The 8,115-nt window shown below is 32.5% G+C and overlaps 1 long non-coding RNA gene across 1 annotated transcript; it reads left to right on the top strand.

The window, feature by feature from the left end:
- The first annotated feature begins 1,707 nt into the window (after positions 1 to 1,707).
- On the top strand, positions 1,708 to 4,667 carry LOC126691636 (uncharacterized). The gene is made up of 2 exons (XR_007644814.1): positions 1,708 to 2,698; positions 4,045 to 4,667. It is a non-coding gene; the product is annotated as an uncharacterized LOC126691636 (long non-coding RNA).
- Positions 4,668 to 8,115: the final 3,448 nt, after the last annotated feature.

Below are 8,115 nucleotides of genomic sequence, written 5' to 3' on the forward strand. Positions count from 1 at the left end.
TATTAAAAATAAATGAAAAATTACATTTTGCCACTTTAAACTATATTTCTTATTACACTTTGCACCCTAAACTTTGAATTTCCATCCAAGTTAACACCAAGCTTAATGTCAGGGTGCAAAGTGTAACAAGGATCATAGTTTAGGGTGCAAAATATGTACTCAAAAAGTTTAGGATGCAAAGTGTAATATGTGATATAATTTAAGGTGATAAAGTGTAATTTCTCCTAAAATTTTGGACGAAAATTTGCCATTTTCCAGTGATGACAATGTTGAGAAGAAAAAGGGATTTATGGCTTTCTTGCTGGCAAGCAAGTATAATTATGGGTTTATATATCTTTTAGGGTGCCTAGGGTTTGATGGAAAAATATATTAGGAAATACAGATTTTTTGTTTGAAACATATAAATATTTGATTATATAGTACATACTCTAGTTAGTAAGTACATGCAATATACACGTATATTACGCATATGTATGTAAAACTGAAATAAACTTGTGTCTAACACCTACTGGAATCAGTTAAGTCCATGCTTGTGTCAAGTACTTGCATAAACTTCTCCCATGTACGTAGAGGTGGTAATAAAATAGTCCATAACCTAGCTAGACATGTAAGAAATGTTAGAGGTTTGTCAGTGTGGGTGGAGGATGTTCCACCACACTTAATTGATGTACTCTTCGCCGATCTGGCTGATTTTATAAAAATTTTAGTCTTCTTTCTCATAAAAAAAAAAAAAAAAAAAAAAAAAAAAAAAAAAAAAACCTTGTGTCTGACGATTAGTTCCCAATTGCATGGAACTAAATGCGTTATTTTCATCTAAAAGTACTGACACGTTGATTAAGGGAAGGATGTAACTATATCATATTGTTGAATACGGCTTCTTAAAAGAAAAAATCTATAGTAAAACAAATATGTTGGCCGACTTGGCTCTAGGCATTAAATAGGAATATTAAATATTTTTAAAAAAAATCTTAAAATGAAAAGTATCCTATCAACACCAAGATTCATATCTAACAGAAGCTGTCAAATTATACCGTCTGTATTCTTACTGTATTAAACAAGATGCTGAAACATATTTTTTAAAAAGATGTTAAATCATACTCGCCCATATATTTACCGTATCAAATAGGTACTGTATTTTACTAACTATATACAGTATAGAGTATGTAAATACTCAATTTTGCAACCATTAAAAAAAATCCTTATAATGGGTCTAAGAGCATCTCCAACAAGAGAGCTAAATACAAAATGTTCTCTACTTTAGAGAGTAAATCCACAAAATAGGTTACTGTTCATTCTCCAATGAACTCTCTATATCCTGAATTTTTTTTGACTCATGAATAGTAGCTCATCAAGTTTGATGGGTTACTGTTCATTCTTCAGATATTTTTTTTCTATTATAGTAATAAGGTATTGAATAAAAAAATATTGAAAGATGTGTAGTTGTTAAAAAAAGAATAAATAATGAATGAAGAAATAATATTTAAATGCGATAGAGAATCTGTTAGAAAGTATATTTGAAAAAGTGAGTAACTAAAAGGTAAAAGTTACTCTTTATTCTCCAAATAGTACAAAAATTTGTCTAATCTGCTTGAGATGCTCTAAATAAAATTGAAGGGTAAACTGACCATTTCACATTTTATGAAAATTATTAGGTATAAACTTTAAAGTATAAACTGGTCATTTATCTCTTATAAAGGTCGATGATTATCTTAAAAATTGCAAGGAAAAACTTTAGTTATTTTATTTTATTTTTAAACATCCTCTTCTAATTTATCACTTAAATCCCTCTCCAAACAGAGAACAGATAAAGAAATGTTGTCTCCCTTTCTTTCTTTTCTTATATCACTTTTCCGACCCATCTTCTTCCACTGAACAACTAAACAAGCAACTCAAGCTGAACTCTTCATCTTCATCTTGCTTCAAAAGCGCTCGTTGTCTTCCAAGCCATCCGATCTGTCCTCCCACACCAAATCCAAGCCTTCAAATCCCAACTTAGCCACAATGGTGAAGAAGTTCATGGAGAAGAAGCCATCATCTTCTTCGTCGAAGGCGGTGAAGATGGTGATTTCGTTGGATGTGATTGCAGAGGACTTGAAGAAGACGGCGAGGAAAGGAACGAGCTTCAAAGGCTTGTATAAGAAGCTGTTTGGGACTGGGAATGAAACGACAGTGTTTGACAGTAAGAAAAGAAGGAGGTGAAGGAGAACATGAGGACGTTGGCTATGGTGTTGAGGAGTGAGAGAGAGCTTCTGGTTATGAATAAGAAGCAAGAGATGGAGATTTCTCAGCTTAAGTTCATGCTTGAGGAGAAGAGCACAGAGGTCAGTGAGGGTTTTTTTTTTTTTTTTTTTTTTTTTTTTTTTCTTTCCTTTTCTTTTTTGAGAAATGCTCTGTTTGGATTGGGAGAAAGGAAGGGAAAAGAAAAGAAAGAAAGTGGGGAATTTGAGTGAACATTTTGTAATTCGTTTTTTATTTGGAGAGGGATTTAAGTGATTAGTTAAAAAGGATGTCGTGGCAGGATTTTATTGGACAGCCTGCCCGAATATATTCTCATCCGAAAAACCCCAATCGGCTTATCATAGATTAAACCATTCGTTTCTTCTCGTTCTCTCTCTCTCTCTCTCCCCGCTCGAACTCTTCATCTTCATCTTCGGTGAAGTATATCCCGAATCCACTATTGCGCCGACTGTACTGCACAGTAAGTTTTCTCTTTTTTTTTTTTTTTTATAAGATATAATTGGTTGCTGAGAAAACAAAGGAAATAAACTCTGTTTTGTGGGATTTACAGGTTGTTTTCATCTGGGCCTTGTATTGTTGTAAATTTGTGTTGTTTTTTATTATGATTTTTTTTCATTTCCATTATTGTGATTTGTATTAAGAACCAAGAAATTGTTTCGGGTATTTTGTTTTGGATGGTAATTATGGATTGGGCTGACTTTTTCTGTTTAGGTTTCTCCTCTTGGTTTTTCTAGTGTGGGTTTCACTTTGAATGGAATATAAAACCATAAGGAATTAGTTTGTCCAATGAAACATGTTTTATGTTTTTTTTTGGATAAATCCAATGAAACATGTTGAATATGAATTACAGTTTTTTCTTATCAGAAAAGCATGGTGTTTCCAGGCTCTTATTTAATCAGTACACTGTAAATTTGAGTGTTTTGTCACATGGAACTTCTTAAAAATCCACAAGAAGGGGTTCTTGGTTCTTCTTTGAGACAACTTGTCTGCAACACCTAACAGATTGACTTTGATTTTATGCCTAACAAGGCTGTTTCTTCAATTGTTCCCCCTTCAATTGCCTGAGAGTGAGAAGTTTGTGAAAATCCCACTTGTTGGTAGAGTCCATATTCGTCTTACAAATATTACAATTTTTCATGTTACCTATCCAAAAAATTACAATCTATCATGTTGATTCTGCTTCTTCATTTGTTAATAGTTAATACTGGAGAGATAGGTATTCTTAGAGAATGAGTTGTCATCAAAAGATGTAGCTTTGTCCTAATAAAAGCGGTAGACCATTTTGCCTATTTTGGCCTTGATAATATTGACTGAGGTTATTTACATGTAGTCAATGTATGGTTCTTGGTTACATTATCTGTTCTTGGGGTGAAAATACAGGCATGAAAAGTAATGTGCTTGTCAGAAAGAAACTCTGTCATGTATCCCAAGCAAGCATTATGCACAGATTTTTCCTTCTGAGGTACTGAGCCATCTCCGTGATGGGAAACTGTTTTTTTCACCCACCCTATGCATGGATTTTATTTTAGCACCTAGAATCTTGAGAATTCATTTCTTCAAGATGAGTTTATTATCTAATAATCAATGTGTTTAGGGTTTACTTACTGGCTTGAATTTGCAATTCATTCTTCAAGCTGTAGGGCCACTATGGGAAGTGTTCAAACTGTTATTTCACAAATGATATTTATTCAGCATGTAAAAAAAAGGTCTCTTCTAGCATATTGATTTATTAATTGTAATTTGAATGTAACAGTTAATTTTTTATGAGCATTAATCTTTGTCATGATACTAAATTTGAAATTGCAGTGTTACTGTAGCCGGAAAATATGTTTAATCTCCAATAATCGATTGGGTTGGTGTTCTCTGATGGATACAATGGAAGCAAATATTAAAACTGAAACTGTGGACAATACACTTGAGGGGAACAAAGGTTCATCTGTTACGATAAAAGTTCTGTTTTTTGCAAGAGCTCGAGATCTTACTGGCTTGAATGAGATGCCATTGGAGGTGTCATCTGGTAGCTCTGCCAATGATTGTTTAAATAATCTTGTTGCCAGGTTTCCAAGCTTGGAAGAAATCCGTGGGTGTATCGTTCTTGCTCTAAATGAGGAATACACTACCGAGTCAGCAATCGTTAAAGTCGAAGATGAGTTGGCTATTATACCTCCCATTAGTGGTGGCTAGTTATTTTTCTTTTGTAACTATCACTTGATATGTGTGTATTCAACATTCTGCTCTGATTTTGAGGCTCTCATCAGTGGCGATACAAAAGCATATTTGTCCTAGAAACCTGAGGTTTCATGGGAAAAAATATTGGTTTAACTTTGTCTACAGTATGGTTAGAAATTCCAGATTACGACTTATAGCTTTTGTGCTTCTTTGTATTCCGAATAATAATAAATAATAGAAAAGTATGTATCTTTTTGTTCTTTTTTTTTTTTTTTTCACTCACCTTTTTATTAAAAAAAAAAAAAAAATAGTACACCAGTTGGGAGTGTGTTGATTTAAAGCTATTCCAGGACAAGAGGACAGTTGAGAGATCGTGGATCAAGTTGCGATGGCCTACAAGTGATACAATTTATGCCCCCAACAAGAGCTCAAAGGTAAAAATAGTTAGGACAAGAGCGTTTTCTGATTTACAAATGAACAACTAGAACAGGAAGCAGAACCAGAGGGAATGAAACGTGAGAAGCAACATATGTGAACAGTCAAAAAGGATGGCCAAGCATACTGGCATACGGGACCTAAGTTCTCCAAGATGTGATTGGGCTTACACATGGATTGTTTTCTAAGTAGATAGTGGCGAGCTTCTCTTTTGAACCAGCAACAGTCTCAGCAAGGTATTCAAATGATTCTATTTGGTTGTCATCCAGCCATGGGAATAATTAATTAATTATACATACTGTGTCAGGTTTTGAATGTCATTCACTTGTGTTAGCTTATTTGACGATACATCCAAAACCCGGATGTTGACTAAAGATGATAGGCCTTCCATCTTAGCTATCCATTATGGCTCAAGTATAGTTCTTCAAGAGCAACACAATCCTTACAGATACAATCGATGAAACAACATGTTCAGTGCAATCTTTTATGTAATTATAATGCCTTGAGAGTCAAAAGAAACATATGATGCCTTCAGGGTCAAAAGACAAAAAAAGAAATGGGGTAAAAATTAAAATAGATATTTGATCTCTAACCTTCACATTGTATTTCAACTTAATGCTTGACCTTTTAAATGCATTAATTTGGTCTTTAATCTTTTGGTATTGTGTAATTTGTGTCAAAATAACCCCTATCGTTAACTGATGTGATTAATGGCCAAAATAAAATTTAATTTTCTTGCCACGTAAATTGCTTTGCCACTTGAACTGGACTAAACTTAAAAAAAAAAAAAAAAAAAAAAAAAAAAAAAACCGAAGTGCATGAGCAAACATAGCCTTGAGATCTATTTTTATTTTTTTACACTTTCTTTGGAAACAAACACACAAAAATTTCAAAACCAAAGATTTAAGCCTCATCACCCAAAGAAGATCCAATCAAAGACCACCAACTCACCCTCTCTCTGCAACGACTCCTCCTTCCTCGTCATCCTCCTTCTCCGCTTGCCAATGGCTCTCCCCTCCTCAAATAAAACGACCAAATTAAAAAAAAATTAAAGGGAAAGAGTGAGTATGGAAAAGAAACAATTTCAAACATTAGTCCAGGATAAAGAAATTCAATTTAAAAAAAAAAAAATGAATGACAAAAAATTATTCAACAATGATATTTACGAGCTCGCTTGTCTTTGTTTTCAAGGAAAATTTACTGGAAAGATAAGAAATTGCCAAAAAAAAAAAAAAGAATAATGTGTTTACATGTGGACTTTTTTTTAGGCCATGTGGCAGTCCAAGTAGCAATCCGTGTAGCAAGAAAATTATATTTTATTTTGTCCATTGACCATGTTAGTATTTTCCATCAATCACTTAATGGTAGAAATTATTTTGATACAATACAAAAAGGTTAGGAGCTAAATTAATACATTTAAAAGGTCAAGAACTAAATTAAAATACAACATAAAAGTTAGAAACCAAATATGTAATTCAAAATTCTGGCTCACAATTGTTGGATGGCATACATCAATTCCTCTCATAGAAGTTAAATGATTGCTTTGCAAGCTAATCTTCTTCCTATTCCACCATGTGTTAAATTGAATATATCCATTTAGCTCCTAACCATTAACCAACATATTCATTCATACGCAAATTGCAACGTTTAAAACAACATCCTTGCGACACCGCCTCAAACACCCATATATGACTTTCAGTCCAATACTCCTATAATAATATAAATATTTAAAAATATTTACGAATACACATTAAATTACAATCCAACACATTTTTATCGTAAAATTTAAAAAGGAATTTACTTTAACCCAACAATAGCACCCATTCTGTCGCAACAAAACATCATAATTCCCTTTTCGAATGGATTGAAAGGGACCAAATAGACCGAATGACTGAAAGGACCAAAGTGGACTGAAATAGACGTATTAGACCCAAATGGACTGAACTAGAACGAATCAACTGAAGTAGAGAAAGTAGACTGAAGAGGACCAAATAAACCATAGTGGACCCAAATCATTTGACGTGGACCTAATAGACCAAAGTAGACCGAATCAGACAAAATGGACCAACTTGGACAAAAATGACTGAAGTGGATAGAATTGGCCCGAAATGGACAGAAGTGGACCAAAATGGACCGAATGGACCAATGTGTACCGTTAATGTTCCTCTATATTATTTTGACTCTTTTTATCCCCCATCTTTTTTATTATAAATATATTATTCTCTCCCATTCAATCCATATTTTCCCACTTAAGAAGGTGATTTCTCTCTCTCTCTCTCTCTCCCCCCTTTATGTTGATGATTTTTTTTTAATATCTCTACTTTGGGTTAATATATTTTGGTGGTGTGTTTTTTGAGTTCCTTATTATAATTACTCTCTCTCTCTCTCTCTCTCTCTCTCTCTCTCTCTCTCTCTTATAACTTTGGTTTAATTTTTGTTTGAGTTAATCTTTTATTATTATTATAGATTTTTGAGTTAATTTTAGTTAGTTTGGAAGTGAAAATTTGAGTTTATATGAAAATACAATCTAAATGAATATGTATTTGAATATGCCTATAAATTAAGGAATTTGAATAATAAACTTGAAACTGAAAAATTTTAGTTGAACCAAAAGAAATTAAGAAAATATAATACATAATAATAATTGTTAAAAGAATATAGACCGCTTAAAAAAAATATCAATCAAAAGCTCCAAAAATAATAAAATTATATATTTTGGAAGAGTAATGATACAAAAAAAATAATTTTCATTAGCTCTCATTTTGCCACCTCAGCAATTGCAAAATTTTTTTTTTGGGTGAAATCTAATAGTTAATTAAGTGAAAATAAAAAAATAAAATAAAATAAAGAGAAGAAGTTATCAAAAAGTTAAAAACTAGTTCCTTATATTGTGGAGTAAGTACATGGCTAGGAAAAAGTACCTCATTTTCCATAATTTTTGCTTGTTTGTTGGGGGTGGTACTCTATCTTTCATTTATTCTTAGAAATGTACAACTTAGTTTTAACTCTTTTACTAAAAAAGAATTTAATCGAGATTACTCATAAATTGCATTGCATCATGTTCTCGAATCAATGCAAGTGAGCTTACTATCAATTCTCGTCATCTTAATATTTACATTATCATTTTTATTATTGTTAAACTTATCATTACATTATTGAAGTACTTTTCATCAAGCCATTTCAAATCTATACTCGATTATCTTGATAAGGAAATAAAGTTTGGAAAACATGATTCATGACAGATAAAGCAGGTGGGTAACGTGGTTGTTTGAC

This window comes from Quercus robur, chromosome 7 (assembly GCF_932294415.1).
Source record: "Quercus robur chromosome 7, dhQueRobu3.1, whole genome shotgun sequence".
NCBI lineage: Eukaryota > Viridiplantae > Streptophyta > Magnoliopsida > Fagales > Fagaceae > Quercus > Quercus robur.